Genomic DNA, 20376 nt, shown 5'->3' with positions numbered 1-20376 from the left:
CTAATCTAAATTACTATTTCTGAGTTTTGCAAGCTATTCTCGGTTCGGCTGAGCGGTCGCACTTGTTCCGTACCCAGCAAATGCTCTGGCCTATTTCAACTGGCTTATACATCTCAGCGAAAACCATTGTGAAGAAGCTATCAAAAATGCATCTCCCTAATATCTCAAAAAGACGTATTTTTTTGACTCACATTACTATGTGCTGTATTTCTGAACAAAACGGACAACAATATGTTTGTTTTGTAAACACGGCATATTTAAATGGCGCATGTTCTCCTTCGTAGAGCGGCGCAATGAAACTGCGAAAAAGGAGTTAAAATGTGGAGAGAAAAAATCTTGAATATATAACATAGGACAGGAGCAACTCTACGCTTAAAGAAAAAATAGATTCAGCGATTAGTGCGGAAAGTTTATCCCCAGTTCAATCGCCATAGTGAGCGTTCTTTTGTTTCTTCCTGTATGCTATTCGCTCAGGGCCAATACAACGTAAAAGGAACTCCCGCTCCCATGAAGCGAACACCAGCGGACCGAAAACAGTGAGAAGAACTGAAAAATAGGTAGCAAGGTGGGAAGGGAGACCCAACGGTAGGACAAATAGGTTTCTACATATATCCATAAACTATAACAAATTGAGCGTTGAGTCGCGCGTGCATGACTTGTAAGAATGTATCTTATATTACATTTATTGTTGCATTAGTTATAGCTTAGACATCTATGAAGACATGTGGACTCCGAAGCTTTAGTTAGCTGTGTTTCGAGCTATGCTTGCTACGAAATATTAGACCACTGTCGTATCAGAAACACTGTCTAGAGAAAGTGTATGTACGTTGGTGTGTTACTTGTTGGGCTGTCCGTTAGTGGGTTGTTGTTGTCGTCACTGGTATTATTATTGTTGTCGGTACGTTAAGCTAAGCTTGTAACGGAAAAGAGTGAGAGCACCATTGAGTTGTTCGTTGGCCGCCCGCCAGCCTAATGCACCAGTATGAGCAGGGGCAAAAAAGTGCGAGGAGTGGGTGGCAGGAGGAGGAAGGCACAAACGGGGAACATATAGGAAAAGCTGCAGTAGCACCAAGATCAGTGGAACAGCACTAGCTAGTATATAGGTAGCGATCGTTGTAGGAGCTGGAGTAGTTCTGGGAGAGACACGGGGCATAAGAAGGGGAGCGAGTTGCCTCGTCGGCAACGGTAGCAAACAGGCGACAAGCGGGTAACGAGAACGTAAACGTCAATGGACCGAACTAAATGAACGAGAATGAAGATGCCGGTGTAGGAGAAGGTAACTAAAGGGAATAAGTACAGACGAAAAACAGGAAAGCCGACCACGACGACGACGACGAAAACGGCTACAACAACGATGGCCTCAGGCAGCGCAATGGACGGAACCGCGGATGGTCCGAAGGAGAGCGTACTAAAGAAGAAAAATAAGTATAACTAAAAAAGAGAAAAAAACTGATGTGGAGAAGTAGTGCAAAGGACTTGGATAGCGGCGAGAAGAGGGATTGGGAAACAGCACTTGTGGGAAGAGTATGACAAGCGGTAAAGATGTGACAGCGAGGTCAAGCAAATGACGATATCCGAACACCGATCGTGATCCTGCTTATAGCAATCGGGGAAAGAGGAGTGGCCCTAACAGGTTTCAAAGCATCACCGTCGCTGCAGATAATAGATGCCCCAAGTTCTCACTGGTGTATGGAGCACTTGCTCTAAGTACTGATCAATACGAAAAATTCAAGGTAAGGCATAACACGGCAAGGATAACGAGTCAGTGAGAAGTGAAAGCACTATGTCCACACGGCTGAAGTGCCGTATTGATGACCTTCATATAGTCAAGTAGGAACACCGCCGATTGCAAGGGATTTGTCTTGGGCCTGTACCGCCATTATGTTACTATTATCGGACTGCAACGAGTGGTCGCTGTCATCAACGTAGCTATCCACGACCCAATTATTGAGCTCAAACTGTTCACTACTGTAAATACGCCAACCCTTAGTCGTCAATAAGATAATTCGAGATTTTTGCGGGTCAATCAGTTTTCGTTATATCTCCTTAACAACCGAAGCGGAAAAAACTGCTATAACACCCTTTGGTATCGCTCAATCGTCCTTGTAAATTAATAATTGAACCCAATGAGCCAACTCCGCCGTAGGGATAGTAGCAACAGCTGCTGGTTGGGTCAACTCGCAGACGCTACTTTCCGTTCGCCGCTGTTACGTGACAGCAAGTCTCGCTGTTAATTGTTGTTTATAATAAACAAGCAATATCTATGAAATTCATGAGCGCCTAATTAATAATTCTATGACAAAGATAAATTAATGCAGCCTTCGGTTTATTTCAGTCTGTATGCCTTACAAGAAGCCCTCTCACTATGCCTGGCAAGCACGCCAACAGGATATGCTTTGACCTTCGTCGTTGTGTACCGTTTATCCCGCTCAATTGACTAAGAAATTTCAACTCTACCGACAAACCTCCAGTTACTAAACGTAGTACTCAAATACTGCATTAGAACTGCAAAAAAAAATGAAGATGTAAGAGAAGCAAAAATTAAATTCATAGTGGAGAAAAAATATCCAAAGAGGGGAAGTCGCTAAATATGATAACTACAGCGTAGTAGAACTTTGCACAAGTTTAATAATAGAAATTTCGAGTCCTTTCGCTTATTGTTGGCCATCAGTGCGTGGCGGTTGACTGCTAACGACTACTAGCGTGTCTGTACGCGTCTGAACGGGTGATACATACGAATTCACTAAGACGCCTCTAAATATTGACCGCGCTAGCTGATTCATTTGTTCAGAAGTACGCTGGACCGACAGCACTTCATATCGTCGTTTGGCCGTTACTACACTATCGGCGCGCATCAAAAGTGTTTATAGAATCGATACGACGTAAGCGGAGGTGGGATCTTCAATGCTGAGGTGAAGGCATAGTTTTTCAAACTGATTCGTCAAGTCTAAGAAATACTTTCGGCTATACCATCCCGTTTTGGAAGGCTTTTTTTTTCTTGCTATTGATAATAGTTATATATAGATTTCGTAAAGAATAAAGGTTATGTACAATTTGGCATTATTTCGCTGATCAAACTACCAGTGGCTTAGTTAAGTGTTTTCCGAAACCTCATATAGGTTTTATTTGCAATTGAATTTGTCAGCTTACGAAAGACCCACTGTGAATAACGCGATATTGACATGTGCGGATTTTTCGAAGTACTGCTCAAGTACGCTCCGACCAAAAAACTTAAATTTTAATTGTCAGCAAGCATAACATTGCAGGAACTTTAGGGCTTGAAAAAAAGCTCCAAAAATAATATGAAGTCAGAAAAAGGCCAGCTATTGGTGATGTCCAGCCAACTTATAGATAAGAGGCACCGTAGTGCCTGAAATAATTCGAATAATAAAAATTTCTTTTTCAGGGTTGTTGAATTATCAGAAATTACATTTTCTTAACTTTAATATATTTTTAGCGCTAGTCCTTTTGTACATGCTATGCCCTTCACGTTAACGTCTGGACACCTTCTTCGTTTTTTTTTTTTTTTTTTTTTTTGGAAACCGCCAAATAACTAACAACAATGTCGACGTCGATCTCGTGTGATCAAGAGTATTTACTTCTCTTTTTATAAGAATGAAAATGTTCGGTAGTTCAGTAAATATCTGAAATCCGGCGCTTTACATATGAAGACAGCCAATAGTATTTGGGATCGGAACGTACCATGTGGCCGGGTCACGATTATTGCACAGTGACAAAGGGCCTGCTTATTAATCTTAGGAGGTATGTTAGGGGAACTGAATTAGGGGACGCAGATCCTTGTGTTTTAGCGAAACAGACTCTGAGCAATACGATTAGCAAAGAACATAGTAATCCTTTGTCTAGTTAGTTTCTCCCGACTGTTCGTATCAAGCCTTCAACGCTGACAGGTCCTTGAAACACTGCTACACCACAGTATCGAAGCATATCATAGAAGAAATAGATACAAGTCGGTCACGGAAAATCTTCTATGGACGTTTTGTCGTACTTATATTTTAACCCACGCCAGTACTACCGCTTGCTGGAATAATTGTAAAAGTGTAACACCGGCGATGCCGTTTCTACTATTATTCTCTACGTTGGCGCTTGATCTTATACAAAAAAAAAATTACGCTTCCACACATCTAATCCGGACGCACTTTTCAGCTGTCAAACATGCTGGTGTTTCATGCACCTTTAGACTTTAATTTTTCTATCACTTTGTGAAGAATAAGGAGTGCTTCCTTATCACCGATTGTATTGAATAATAAATGCCAATTATCTTAGCATTATGGCAATTAGAGTTTTGCCATAACTTAAAGGGAAGAGTGTATTCGATTAACTCTCGTTTATGGATGCATAAGAAGCCTCTGTTAAATTTGCCAAGAATCAGCATTACCTCTTCATTTAACTCAGTTGGCTATTCGTTTGGAGCCGCTCTGCGGCAGTCAAAGGCCAAAAAAGACAGCTACGTCAAAAGAGTACCTTTGAAAAACTGCCAACTACTGCTTAAAAAATAATAAGCTCGTGTCAGCACATCGACATCGGCATTAATATCACAATTCAGGGGTTCCGTTAAAATTATTTTTTTTTTTTTATTTTTATGGTTCCGCCTCGTTAACGACATTGGTCCGATCATTTGTGTGTCGAAAGCGATAACACAGGGATAAAAGTAGCAGTGTGATCAATACGTTGAAGGATCTATTCGTGCCGACCCTTAGCAAAGTCAGCCATTGTAGGTTAACGAATAGAAAGCAAGTTGAGAATACTATAAGATCGACCTTTCAGTTACTCGGACACTCACACAAACGAGGACGTTCTTAGCCCCCCAAACGCTGTGTATGCTCGTTGGGCAAGAAACACCGAAAAGATGGTGGAGTTTAGGTACCAGTGACTATGAAGGCACGAACAGTGTTAGTATGATGGTGTAGCATCATCTTTTGGTTAGTGAGTGGAAGGAGCAAGGCGACTATTGCGAAGTTGGAGTAGCGGCAGGAAAGGAAAGACACGAAGTCGATGAGCGGAGGATCGAGCAACGTCAGTGACTAGAACAGAACAGCGAAGAAGCAGGAGGAGGAACGTTACGAGCGGTTTATTCGAAGCAGTCCGCTATCTGGAACTAATAACAAAGAGACGAGTCTTCCGAAAGATAGTGGATCATAGATATGTCAGCTAGTGTGATGGGCTTCCGCTGTTTGGTTCAACGACGAAAGATTAACAAGTATTAAGGGAAGAAAGAAGCTGACTAGCAAAATGGCCAGACATAGTCGTTGTAACTATTAGCGTATAACGGATGACAGTGTTAGTATTTCGCCGAACGAATAAACTACGACAGGCCGAACTTATCATAAAAACCAGAAGTTTTATACGACTATTGCAAATTATGCATCATTATGCAGCTATATGAAAAAATCTCGCAGATTTTTGTGGGCTCATAGCAAAAGGTGCCCAAACACCACGCCTAGTTCTAAGATCGCTCGCTGCATCCTTCTATCCGCATTACTAAGCAATGCCTACAAGCGGCGGGCGCGTTTTCAATAGAGAATGACTTCCGGTACTATTTTTGTTCTTATACTACGGCATGCTAACTTATTTTTAATTATCTTAAGCGAAGCTTAACTACGTGCGACCTCAATCGTTTCCATCTCTAAGCAGCGGATTTGTTCCCTGAATTTGATCTAGTTATTTTTGGAATAACGTTTTGCGCTCATGTTTATTAACATCATTATGGGCGGTACACTGGTATTATCGATACCATGAATATTCCCGGTTCTTTAGGTAAAACCTGACTTATCTAGATAACCAACGAAGGTTCCTAGGACATTTCTATGTAGGAGCTTTTCTAGAAGCACACCATTGGTGCAAAACAGATAGTTCCTGCGCAAACTTTCCAAAAAAAAGCATATAGGACTGAGAAAAGAAATTCTTCGATTATAAGATAAACCGAACGGTTTTCAAATATCTATTATCCAATTCAAGTCAACCAAGCGCACAATTTGTATGGGAGCAGTCTCTTATAAAAAAAACTAACGCATTCTAAGTTCTAACGTATTTCTCAAATAAAGTTAATCGCCTTTACCATTGAGAAGCATGTGTTTGTGAACTAATATTAGTGCTTATCTGAAAAGCACTTATGGAACCCCTGTGCAGTTTGTTCGATCTAAACACTGAACTCACGCTGCAACGACAACGACAAAATGGCGAAGGTTTTTCAGCTTTTTCGTTTATCTGTTGTTGTTGTTGATAGAGAGTGATGATTCTTAAACGGATGTTGTGCTGGTAGCAGCTTAATATAATACATTATCTACCTTCATGTCATAAAGTCAACGCTTGTATGATGATATATTGAAAGAAACAAATGGCTAAAGTATGTGAGAATAAGTCGTAAAGCTACTATTACAAAGGCAACAATAATTTTTGTCCTGAGCGCTGACACTTCAGACACAAAATATGTCCCGTCCGTCTTTCTCTATGCGAAAAAAGCAACAACTACCTAAGTTACAGGGAGCCAAATCTACAGTAAGCCTATCTCCGGTTTAGTTGGGTAGCATGCATCCTTTTAGTTAACTTAGTCAATAGAGAAAAAAGCCAATACCTTATGAGCTAATAAAGCTTGTACTAAAAGCCAAACCAGTCAACTGCTACCCTTAAGAAGTCTGCAGAGATCACTGACGCCATTCGTGCTTGACTGGATCAGAACATTGTACTACCTTTGCATAGCTAGACCTATTTAGGCACGACGTACATCATGAAGTCGAATAATGTGATTCATAGAAAAAAAAAACGAATATTTGTATACACAGTAAAATACTAACGAGTTCTAACGCATTGCTGCCTGTATAATAGATACAGACTTGTTTAGGATTTAATTCATCTTTATTACGGCACTTGCCCCAGCTAAGAAACGCACGCTGTGCAGAACTATATATTGGAACGATGTATTTACAAGTATCAAAACTGCTATCGACGCTTCTCTAGTCCTCCAATATACTAGCTGACCTAGTTGGCCTTTTCAGGCGTATGATTTTACAAAACCTCTTTTCAAAATTAACCTTACGGAAACAGCTGAAACTATAATTTTATAAGGATATTAATTTGTTTTAAAAATAATTGTGATTGTAAAACCTTTAATATATTTTTTTAAGTATAATTTAATTTTCAATAATTTTAGTAATTTCGTTATTTACACAGGTCTTGTGGTATGTGTCGGTGGCGGAACTTACGCAAAGACTTGGCCATACAAGCCACCGCAATGTCTATCTCATATAGATGGCTATTACCATGAGTTGAATAGTATATGCTCTCAGCCAGAAAATTAACTGTCGAACTTATTGCATTCTAATTAATGAACGGTTGGATTCAACCATCATGCGCAAAATAGGTGACTGCACGACTCCGTGTCGTCTCTAGCAATGGTCTATAACAAATCACTCATGCCATGGATCCTTTAAGAATAAGGCTAGTTAATACCTCTGGAAGAGCTTTCTTTTTCCCTGGGTCGTCGATTCATCTTTTTTCGGCCGTTACGACGCTGTCATCGTTGCGATACGACATCCGACGAGTCAGATCAACGATGACAATGGTAACTTCGAGCGAGTGCCGTCCGCTTTCCGTTGACAGAAGGCCACTTGTCAATCGTGAAATGAATTCACAAATTAGCCTCTGTTAATCGTTCGGCCATTTGGCGAAGTTAGGCTTCGAGAGGACCAAGCTACAAAAGAAAAAACGACAGCAGCGCAGGGCCTTAGGCCTTTCGTCTAACGTGCATGTATACAGGATGGAGCATTCGAATCCTGCCTTTTCGTCCGAATTATTTTACTAAAGAAGAACAGCTTTTTATTAAAATTTTTTATATGTGCGACGAGTATTATTCCTGCCAGTCATACTACTTAGCGTGACCACAGTCCAATGCGACTGTGTCTTCAATTGGGAATCTAAACTATTCAACAGCCATATTCATAATAACTTTTGTTCAATCCACAAAAAGCTTTTTAACAGTAACCGCACGGCAAGCTATATTGGGGTTCGCTCGACCTTCTCGACTCACATTATTATTCACACAATTAGCTAGATGTAAAAAACTTCAGCAGAAGTATATTATGGGTGAAGAGTCAGAAAGTTTACAAAATGTGATGATGGACAGAGAAGGTCTCAAGACAGCTAACCATCGAAGCTTAGTTGAACGACCTGACTGGCAATTGATGCTATGCTCTTTAGAAAATTGTTCATTGTTATATAAAAATCCGATTGTATCACTTTAGAGTCATTTGACGAATTTTCGAGCCTTTTCAATTTAAACTCTTTTGAGGATCTTCAGATTTACTCATGGAAATCTTCCTTAGATTTTTTTAGAAACCATATGAAACCTGGCAATAATGCAGATCGTCGATATTGAGCAAAATAATAAGTTTTCAATTGACGTAAGAGTCTATCCTGCGTGAAGGCATTGTATAGTAGTCGATATTCACTCAAAAAGCAGCGCACTGACCGGTTCTGACCATAATGAGGCTGTCACCTCGTTCTAAAAGGAACTGGCTTTTAATTTCAAAAAGGGGATAGAAGTTTGCTCACTCTGACGATAAACTTTGTTCTTTTAATCTTAACATATACGCTCAGTGTCAGGTTTTCAAACTAGCCGAAAATTAATTCAGACGTACATAAAAAAAAAGTGCTCAAAACACTAGTCGGATATGCGCCACGGAAAATCAATTAGCAAGGCTAGAAGGACAAAACTGATAGGTACAAAGACCTTTCCTGAAGCGCACATAGAGCAATGGTAATAAACAACACGATAAAAAATAATGCTACTTAGTATAATACATGCGGGGTGTTGCCATGTTTTTTGTTGGCGACATTATGGAGATTTTCTTGTTTTTCAGTGCTATAGAAGTGTAAGATGTTTTATCCTAGCTGCCTTTGCTTGAAGCGTGAGTCATTATTGTTGAAGAATTAAGACCAATAAAAATTAAGTTATGTTCACTTTTGCTCACAGATTGCTCTTGGTCTGCTCAAAAAAGTTTAGCTTCCGCTGTAATTGTTTTTACATTTGCTGATCTGTCATTGGCGTTGTGGCACTTGTGAATGTCTGGCTTAAACACTTCTATTGCTAAATACTTCTTATTTCTAAATACTAGTAAGTAGCTTTTTCAGTGTGCATCCTGCTTTCATATCATTTCTGTCCCTTTTTGTACATCCCCAAACCGATGTATCTATATCACGTATTCATTTTTATATATAGAAAGCTCTGACAGCCTGTTCATTTGGTTATCTATCTGACTATCGCTGGCTGACCTTGCTATTGAAAAGATATGACGTGTGCGCAACCTTAGCACTTTACATCCGGGAAGGCCATCTTTATTCAAATCCAATTGATTTTTTACAAACAGAGTAAGACTATAGAGAATAATGTTCTCGTGAAAATATCTATTGAATCCGCTATTTCAATCACTCAATATGATGAAACAATCAAAGGAATTCGTTTTCACTCGTACGTTTTGAAAGCCATTTTCCTGAAGGTTAATAACTGGTCTGCAATTCATCGCGAATCGCCTTTGACTCACGTACAAGTTAAAACTCATAAAATGGAAAAGGATGTTCTAAAGTTATGACTGCTGGCAGTAAAGTAACCCCCTGTTGTTTAGTGAACTTACCTCTCAAACAGCTTGAACGATTTCCTGCTCCCCGCAACGCTATAAATATTTGCCGGATAATATATAAAATGTTTACGATATGAATCGATAGCTGACGGGCAAGGTCGTCACTGGCGATGTTTATCTACACTCGCCTGTACGTGATCTGCGGTTGAAAGTAACTGCTACTATAGCGTACATAAATGAGAATCAACGGGCGGCGGCGGCGGCGGCGGCGACAGCAGCAGCAGCAGCAGCAGCATGGGGAGTTGTTCTGTATAAACGGTCATCCTGTCCTTTTGTTTGTCTTCGTAACAGAGGCGCCAAATTTAGCGGAATACCTTTCTCGATGACTGCTCCTCATGAACCAGGCAGACGAACGGACAGGTGGGCGGATGGGATAATCGGATGTCTTCGAAGCGGAAGTTACCGGTTGTTACCAGCTGTGGAAGCACCTGCTGGTGAGAGCACCAGCGTGTTTTTTCCCAGCAGCAAAAAGTTCTATTGAATCGGCACATCCGCCATTCTCTGTCGCTTATGAAACAGCCTATTTCACTTACACTGCGTCTTCGCACGCAAATGGAAGTGTGCAATTGAGTGAAAATAGATGGAACATCAGTTATGTCTTGATAATGATCCAATTGACGCCTGTTAGCTTTTTATTACATCAATGTGTGCCGTTTATTGAAAACAAGTTATACTGACCTATTTGTTATCATAAGCATATTGTGCTTTCCAATATTGCTTATGGTTGCCCCATAAGTATAATATTACGGTGACAGCGTGACGGCCAATTCAGCAATGGCGGCACGTTTACTAGTTTTCACTTTAGGTTTCACGTTTAGGTATCACTTCTGCTTGAGACACTTCCAGGTTTTCATAGCTTCGTCCAGCTGGACCAAACACCGCTGCCAGGACAAACTTTTCATTAACCAACAAACTGTGTAGGACAAAATACGTTAGTCAGATAGTTTTAACATGGTAAGACAATAGATTACAGGGCTTGTTCGGAGTGCAAATGCCTTCATATGGAATTAACTTACTAGCCATACTATACTAATCTGTGCCATGTCATGGGTTACTTTTGATACATAGATTTAACGATATTACCATTTCTTCTAAGAAGAACAACTTCTTAAGCGATGTATTTTTGAACCACAAATTATAGTGTTGGTACAGATATGCTTGCTTGTTCGATATATTTATGCACAAAATAGTATCTCTATATAAAAGTAATTTAATATTTTACTATGCTCACGAAGAAGAACACTGTGCAATGAACAATTAGCTGATTCAAACCGATCGATCAGAGCTAACAACAAAGCAGTCAGAAAAAAGCTCGCTGGACGAGCTACGGCGGAATAACCTAATAGCCAAAGTTTGCAAAAACGTTATACGCAGAAGATTTGAATGAAGGCCAAGACCGTTTTGAATCAGGATAGTCTCCTGGTTCTCATTATAACTTTTTGGTCACAAAAACTACATTACAATGTACCTTTCGCTTAATGTGGCGTAATAAACACTGATGGCAGTTCGGCTCCCTGAAAGCTCAGTGGTTATTTTCGCACCCAGTATTTGCAAGACGTGATCTATCATCTAACTGTATTTTTCCCGCCAAGTTATAACCTTCACTACTTCTACAGATTTCTTTAAAAAATAGATTATATAGATCAGTTCGCTCATTGGGCTCAATTCCAATTAAAAATTAACTTTGTTTCAGAGACTAAGCTTTTATCAATTTGAAATAATTTACCGTCGACTAGGGACGGCATGATGGTCAGTTCTGAACAACCTTAATTGTCTCACTGTTTCCTAAAAACTACTTAGGCCATTTTCATAGTAAAAACATAAAGCAGCTGGTATCAATATAACTGAATACCGAATCATAGCGGTAACTTGGCCAGCCAAATCTCCTATTTAAAAGGCAACTTTCGCTAACTTAGACTAGCCTTTTTAGACCTCAGACATACTTTTACGCTTAGCGCGAAACAAATGAAAACCTTTCAAAAATATTGAACAAAGTCCGCTTTAACAAATAGAAAAAACGTACCTTTGTGTTCTTCTATTACGGGATTTTGATATTTAAACAAATGATATACAAACTCAAACCTATACTCAATCAGTTTATTTGTCACAAAATTCGGCAGTCGGCTGCCTTTATTAGTAGTGCTGTGGGTGCAGCATCCATTAGCGGTCTGCTGTCCAATATTCCGTAGCAACTGGATTGCCGGCTTAACCGTTCAGCTGAATGAGTTTTGCCGCCAACATTGGCGAATCTGACAGATTTTCTCGTAGGGTTACAGTTCAGTCGGTTTCCTAACGTCAGCTAGACAGGAAACAGGAGCAGGAGCCAGTCGCGTGAAGCTCACTCAACTGGCGACGGCGGCAGCGTCGGTCCGCGCCGGCCTCGGAGCCATCGAAGGCTTAAAGGATCTACAAAAGCCAGACGACGACCTCTTCGTAAACCTTGCCTCCTTGTGGGGGCCCGGATCTATCTATGTCGTTTCGATGTATAGACCTCAGCCTGGTTGGACGCAAAGGCCTTTTTCCAGCAGCTCGGTATCCCGATGCCAATCTAACATCCATTCCGTGTGGGATGCGTGTCGCCCTCAAGATGGATCATCTTGTCATTCTTTGCTACAACAAGAAACGTTTCAAAATGGACAACATGGTAATAGAAGACGTCCGACTTCGAACTTCCAAACTGAAAAAGCAAGAATGTGCCACGAAACGAGGGCACGGGCAAGAGCTAGAGAAACGGAGGGCAAAGAATTGCCGACGGTCCTCCATTTGCACAAGAGCTAACTGCTTTTAATATATTGTATAATCTGCATAAAGATTCCATACAAAGTGCATAGTACTGTTGACCTAGGGACAAGGTTGAGTTGCAATTTTGAAAGTACTAGCATTCAGCTGCAGTTTTAGCACGTAGACGATTTGCAGTATGCAAGAAATAGAAATTAACTTATCGTAGTGTAACAGTCATTATAAAGGTTTCGAATTATATCGTAATTATCGTTTAAATTGACAAGCTTTAAACGTTTCAATCATGTCATGGGTATGTTGGAACTCCGCCGCTCAAGAAAATCTCTTTAACGGTCCTTTATGAGTCGCGCCAACATCTGACGCATTTGAAGTTAACTTGTAACAAACAACGGATATTTTTTTATAATTCAGTAGCTCATCTAAAGAGGTTTTCCTTTTTTTCTTATTTTATCCTTTACTTGAGACCAGGCACAGGGGTGGAAAGTAACAATAAAGGAATCAATGATATTTTTGGTCCATTTAGTGGCTTTGCCTTAGAAAAACAGCGGGAATATTCTAAGTTTGTTAGGGTAGCGGAAAAGTGAGAGGTGACATGTGTACGTGATAAATTCTTTCGTAAATAGCACATAAAAGCCCTTTGTAACCATCAAACTCATAGTGAGACTTAGTTTAAGAAGGGTATGCCGTCACATTCTTTAGGTGTATCTTTGTAGTACCTGGTTGTTTTTGGAGCCAGCCAATTTGGGTGGGGTCAGCTCAACGGGTGATGTATCGATTAGACGGTACATTGCTTATTGAATCAATCAAATCACTTATGTTTTTAGGAGAATTTAGTGTGAGTAACTGAGAAGTTTTTCTGATTATTAACAATTCATACGGTTTTTTAGGATACAGCCTTGTAATTGTGACTATATTAAAGCCGTTCTCATAGTAGCTTCCCGCCAAGCAATTTTACGCGTCTAGCCTAGATTTTTTTCGTCTGAATCATTCGCTTGCCTAAAACGTCGTGTAATGTTTAGGATTCACCTTCGTAACTAAACAGATTTGGCAACTTTAGTACGTGTCAAGCCAGTATACCCCATACATTGGCATCCCTTTGGTTAAGATAGACCTGTCTAGAAAACGAATGATTCAGTACTGCTTAAACAAATGATAAGTTATGGCTTTTAGGTATTTGTTCATTTTTCAGTAGCTAGTTTTCTTAGAACCGTTAAAACTGATTTGTCTTGAAACAACTGAACAGCGATAGGGATCAAAACAAAATTTAATCAAAGAACTCGCTGGTATATATGGTAGTATGCATGCAGAGTACCAGACTGAACGGCACTATGAACATTTCTCAGTCATTATCTAATACGAACGTAGAAACACTTGGTTGCAGGTCAAGGGGGTTCGCCGCTAAAGCGATGCGTCATAGTGGTACCAAGAGCAAAACCCGTCGGTAGAAATTAAATTAGAGAGCTCTGAATAACGAAGCTGCGGTAGTTCGAACTGGTGCATTGTTAGCTTTCTCTATGTTACGTCCGCTATCGCCGCTGTATATTCCAGCACACGGTTCAGCACATAACGAACTTAGATCATAACGTGATCTTAAAAGTTGTAATTAAGTATATAACCCACTGAGCCTGAGCGTACTGAGTGGTTACCGCGGATGTTTTTCAAGATATTAGTTATTTCGAGATCTTATCAAACGCACAAGGTTCTACATATTATTACAGAATCAAACTTTTTGAGAATAAGTGTAGCAGATACCAAAGGTTTTTTATAAATGTCCACTTCGGGGTGGTCCAGTGCGTCATATTAAGCTTTTAAGTTCGCTTTAAGAAGCTCGAACCAGCATTGTTCGAAAACCTATCGAAGCCGAAAGTCATTTAACTTTCCTTGTAACTACCTTGGGCGACTTTATGATGCTGCTTAGGATTTTTTTACAAAAAACAGTAATTTTTTTTGGGGTATTTGGAAAAAATGAGCTATCTTAGAAGAGTACTCAAAGGGATGCGCAAACGTAAATTCAGAATCCAAATGATACAGGCAGTTACTAATTCTCTAATACTGATTCAGCACTTGTTGTTGTTCCTTTGACTAAATAGCAATATTTTTATTGAATATATTCCCTTATAATATATTCTGTTAGATGTCTTTGCTGTGCAAAAATTCCGTCCCTTTTGCTTACAGGGGGCGCTGCTGCGTCGTAAAAAACCGATGTTTAGAAAGTCGAATAAGAGAAGGACCGCAGGATAGTAATTAAAAAGATTAGATTTGCCTATTTCAATCAGTTGATGGCTATAGTCCCCCTAAGGCAAAACAGGACTTTCTCTAATGTCACCACGATGCGCTAACTGCACGCTGGCAGTATATTAATTAGGGAGATTTGCGGTATGTGCGTGCATTGAATATCAGCCACCAAAAAAGTATCGATGACAACCGGATCATCACTCTGACGAAGTTGTTACCAGTTGTAGTCTAACATTCAAATCTAAGCCGGTACTTCGTCGACTATGAATAAGATGTTTGACTACGCCATTTGATTTTAGCTTTTTATCTCCAGACAATACTGCACCTTGAAACAGTTACGTTTGTATCTATTGTATGTCTAATGTGCTAAATAAACGGTCAATTTCCCTAAAATTTGATGTCACTTCCTCTTCGTAGGAACACGCTACGATGAACATAACAGATCCAGGTCCATATTGCAATATCTGTAACTTTCAACGGACTAAAACGCGTTATGATAGACATAAAATTGGCTCTTGGACCTATTTTTTCCGTGTTTTCCATGAAGCGAACCGTGCAATCAAATATCTAAAATTGGCTCATAACATAAGAATATAAGCGATTGAATTAATTAATAGGACGGTCAACTAAAGTCGGGTAATGTCAGAACTGCAATGGAATCATTTCAACAGAACGGTAAGAATAATTCGGTCACAACGGAGTGAAGCAGTGCAGTAAAGCGACTCAACAATACGACAAGCTCATCCAAGTTTAAACTTACAAGTTTCGGCAAGATGCGGGGCACAAAGCTGCTCGAAAAAGAAGGCGGTCTTTATATGCGACGCTGGCGATACTGGAAGAAGGGAAGTTGAGCAACATTAGAGACCCAATCACGAATGCTAGAAACGATGATGAAGGTGCTCCAGGTTATTCTAAATAGGCCCAATGATGCATTAACGCAGAACAATAACACACGATACAAAATTGACGTACGCTCTGTTTGAGAACTAGATAGAGTCGCAAAAGAAGTATTGATTGACTGATGTTAGTTGAGATATCACACCAACGATTACCACACCAAAGAGAAAAGGCTGCAGAGGAGACTAAACGAAATAATGGATTGTTTGGAGTGGGACAGATATATCTTCAAAGACTAGCGGCGAAAATTGCTCAAGGTTCCTAGATGGGCTAGGAAACAACTTGCGTGAAGCAACAAAGCTAAGAATTTCTACGCAGTGGCCATTGACTGAAGGCACAGGCTCATGTGACTTAAAAAAACGCTACCCTTACAACAGTTGGCTAGAAGATACCGACAGATAATCAATTACGGACATAAATTCATATATACCATCTATAGAGGTCGTTTTCTATATAGATAGCGACGGCACTTATGCAGGCTTACTGGTAGAAGAAAATGTGTTTTACACGTCTGATATTACAACTGGGTTTTATCGTATGACATGTGTGTACGCAGAGATTCAAAAATGAACTACCACATGTTCCCGACTTCTGTAGGCAAGCACGTTACTAACCGCGCTATCATAGAGAGATGTCGCAGGTGTTCCAGGGAGCTTCAATGATCACAGAGTATAGGCACGGAAACCAGGTTATCAAAATGATACCTTAACCGAATGGGAGGCCGGAATAGATTCGAATCCTAGCCTTAGAAAGCCGATCAATAAGGTGTCGAAAGACGCGATCGGCAGAGACTGTAGTGTAGTTTAGAATGCCCCCAAGCACAAAAACATGGTAATAATACTGATTATCATCTCTAGACCATCAAATGGTATAGTATATCCAATGCTTAATAGGCGAATAAACATTGTTTGGACAAAATGGGACGCAGTTACCAAAGGACTTTTCTTTGTCCCAAAAAAGCGGAAAAAAACTTTAGGCGAGTAGATATATCAAAGTCTGAAAATCTTAACGTTTGTACAAACTGGTCTGCCTCCCCTATGTATTTTATATTTGAAGCTTTTATCATGAACAGGCTGCATAGCGAAATAGACGAACGAAGAGCGCAAAAAAATTAACTCGGGTCTAAGAGGCAACGACTAGAGTTGTAACTGCCCCTGAAACCTGCCAAAGTCCATGGGTGTCCGCCCAGCAATTTCTCAGGACGTAAGGTACACCTTGAACTTGATGATCTGAAGCGTGATTTCCGACACGCTGGTGGTCAAGGGAATATCTCCTTATCTCCCTTTTAGTTAGCTACCTCGAAGATTGAAAAAAAAGGAATAGTATTGAATTTTGAATTATCAACAGTGCGAGACATCAAATCCATCCTAGAAGCAGTGGAGCTTTGCCCACGACAAAGTGCTCAGATTATCTATGCTGGGAAGAATAAGAACTATATCTTTGGTGATCATTGTTAGGAGATGGAACTGCAGCTAGAGAAACACACCTCTGGATGACGTGGCGGGCTGAGGTTGGTACCCAATAGGTGCGGTGTGTCGTTTCCTTAGGATCTGACTGAAATGCCATATCTGAAGCAAATGACAAGAAAGGTGATTCTGAGAGTACAAAAGCCAAATGGGCTATTGTCGGAAGTTAGGAAACCTGGCCGAAGAAAAAGAAAGCGGCTTTACTGAGTAGCGGATCCTACGCGGCTCTTGTGGAAGCACAAGTTATGAAATCATAGAGGAGCAACTGTTTTTTAAAAAAAAAGAGGTACTCACTTTCTGAAATAATATAATGGACTCCGATAAACCACCTCAAGTCCCCCCGTCAAAGTCCAGCTTCGGACAACACTATGAGACATCGCGGGCGCGGAGCAGTTTGAAATGTATAAGGGTCAAACGGTTATTCGAAACGAAGCATAGTTAAAACTTTCTCCAAGAGTTGTAACAGCAATGAGGTAGTAGCACAATAGTTGCTGCATCATAGTAGAATACGTAGCGTAAGATGAAGAGTGTTGCCAGGCGGCACCTTTCGAGTGTTATAAAAACAATGAAACTGAAGGAGAAACAACAGTGAAAAAGAAAAAGGGGGAGAGCATAACCTTGTCTTGAATGTCAAGAGCTTCTCCCCTTCCTCCCAACCACATGGATTCGAAGCCGTATTAAGACAAGTACTAATTCGGGATTAGAGGTAAACGGGAAATGTGAATTTAATGCATACTGCAATAAAGTAATTCTAGCTGAAGCCCCCGATGTCAGAGGCAAACGCCTAAAAGTAAATATCAACGTAGTTTGCACAAAAGCCTCTTCAGGTCAAAAAATGGCTCGATATTTGCAATGTGTGCCCGAAAAGCTACGGCACAGATCGAGCGGCGAGCGCCATTTAGCCGTAGTACTAATAGACAAAAAAAATTAGATAAACTGTACCAGTTTTGGCACCTTAGTTAGCTTATCTTCTTTCGCTAGTAGCTTTTAATATAATTGTTGTCAGATCCGATTATCTTATAAACATCTTTCAAAATATATTTGTAATTATCGTTGCCTTCTACAAGCTGAACTATGCGTATGTCTGACGATTGCGAGCTGAAACAACGTAGTAACATAGTGGATGGGCTTTCGGCTAAGGACGAGGTACAACGCAAGCTCCTTCTAATTCGAGCTACAAATATTCTACCGCAGTCAGCGTTTCGTGCAAAACAAGAACCATGAGCTGGCGCCTGTCTGTCGTTACGAAAGGGTAAGTGACCACTCGGGTTCAGGTCTATTGCTGATTATTTGCAGTAAACATAAACAACTTGGTAATTGCGATGACGCTTATTACCCCGGAACTTTTATATTGCTTTTCTTAAAATGTTCTGTAAATGGTTACATATCGAGAACTATTCCTATTGAATTATATTTTTATTCAAGCCGTACTCGTGCCAGCTCAATCCGGTTCGACTCAGAACAAATATATAATTATAATTTATCTCTTATTGAGTAGACCTATTATTCAGCGTTGGATGGCAAAGCTGAATGCGCGTTGTAAGTGTTCCCGCTTTCTACGATCCTTGTCAGCCAAGCTTCGTGAAGACTGTCCAGCGGATAGGGCGAAATGGACTACAAGGTTTACGATAGGTATCGCCGATTAGGACAATAACCGGGAGTGAGCCTATTGAGGTAATAGAAGCGTCGCGACATCCTTATAAATGATGACAGTAGGCCTTATCGGGATACTCGGCTGGATGTAAAGGCAATGATAGCAAATTTATATGTTTCTGGCATCGGCGTGGAAGTATATCGAGATCGGATACGGCGATGTTAGTATGATATTATTATACCATTTGAAATCTGGCGCCACTATTATCTATCGACAGTTATCTTCAGGTAAGCCTTATATCACTGCTAGCCCGCTTTAAATATACTTAAAGCTTATACATATATCTAAAAAGAGCAAATATTTAATCATTAACGAGTACGCGCGCAAGGTCTAGCGATAGCCTAAATTGAAATTTGCATTTTTTGTAACGTTTCTGTTAAACCTGTTAAAACTGAGAATGAGACGCTGCCGTCAGTTTTACTAAACTTATTTATTACCGAATATTTTAATTGTTGTATTTTCAATCAATCTGCTCGTTGGCATCAGCAATTTTTATACAATTGATTTAGAAAGCTCTCGCATCAGCTGATCTAATTATATGTGTGATGCAAGCCGTTCTTCCACGTCCCGAGAACGTTTTCCACTTGGCTGTACTAAAACATATTAATGACTACATAGCATCGGTTAGAACAACGCTTTCCCGTAGAACACAAAAAACTAACCATGCAAACCTTCATAAATTAGACTACACGTTATCACGTAAACGTCAATTGTAGCAGGCAAGTATGTAATCTATGTGGTTTTAATTAACTCAAGTTATTTTTTTGTTTATTACGCTTGTGTGTATACTAATATGTATGTCAGCTGGGTTTAGTCTACTACGCCTCTTAATAGCTCTGGCTTTCAACTTTCAGCTAAGATTTTTTGATCGTGTTATGTACGTGCACACTATGAGGCCACACCCTAATTCGTTTTACACACCTATCATATAATCATCGAGTTCATTCGATTCATCGGGAAGTTCAGTGTGGGAAGCAGATGTCGTCGGACAAAATGGAGAGTCGTTTCAACGCATTAAATCAACCGTCCCCTTGTTGTTTTCCATATTTTCGTCTTGTAAACGGATAAGGGGTGCATGACCGACCGACAAAAACTTTCGCACGACCTTCTCCTCTTTCCTGCCTCCAAAGCAAGTTATGAGCGAACTTGCCACAACAATTATACCCTGCTAAAGCTTGTATGGCATACGTGTCGAATCGGTTACCTAACGAGCTAACTACGTCTCGTAAAAACTTTAGTTCTAGCGCGGTCAAGCACGGATTTCGTAAACGAATGTCACTTTTTACATGCCCTCAACATATTCTCCTTCTGGCATACTTGCCTCAATCCATTATATATCATTAATACATCATACTTTATTATACACACGTAGTAAAGGTGTTTGAATTGCGCACATACAAGAGTCGAACCGAGCTTGCCACATCAATATCGCCAGCATCGCCTCGATAGCATCTCACAGATGTTGTCTTTGCTGACCCATGATCCGATTTATAGTGCCTCAGGACTTCTGGCCCTGTCTACTACAGAAGCGGTTATGTAACTACATTTAGCCTTGTAACCAGGTGAGCTCTTCTGTGTGCGTGAATCTTTGTCGGTATATTTCTCGTTAGAAGTCCTCACAGTCAAAGAGCTCTGCAAAAAAGTCCCAACCTTGAACAGGCGCATATAGCGATTCCTTGCCCCCGTAGAGACTATGTCAAGTGATTTTTTTCTACCTGGAATATGCATATAT

This window comes from Varroa destructor, unplaced genomic scaffold (assembly GCF_002443255.2).
Source record: "Varroa destructor unplaced genomic scaffold, Vdes_3.0 BEIS01000002.1, whole genome shotgun sequence".
Taxonomy (NCBI): domain Eukaryota; kingdom Metazoa; phylum Arthropoda; class Arachnida; order Mesostigmata; family Varroidae; genus Varroa; species Varroa destructor.
This window is presented reverse-complemented; position numbering follows the sequence as displayed.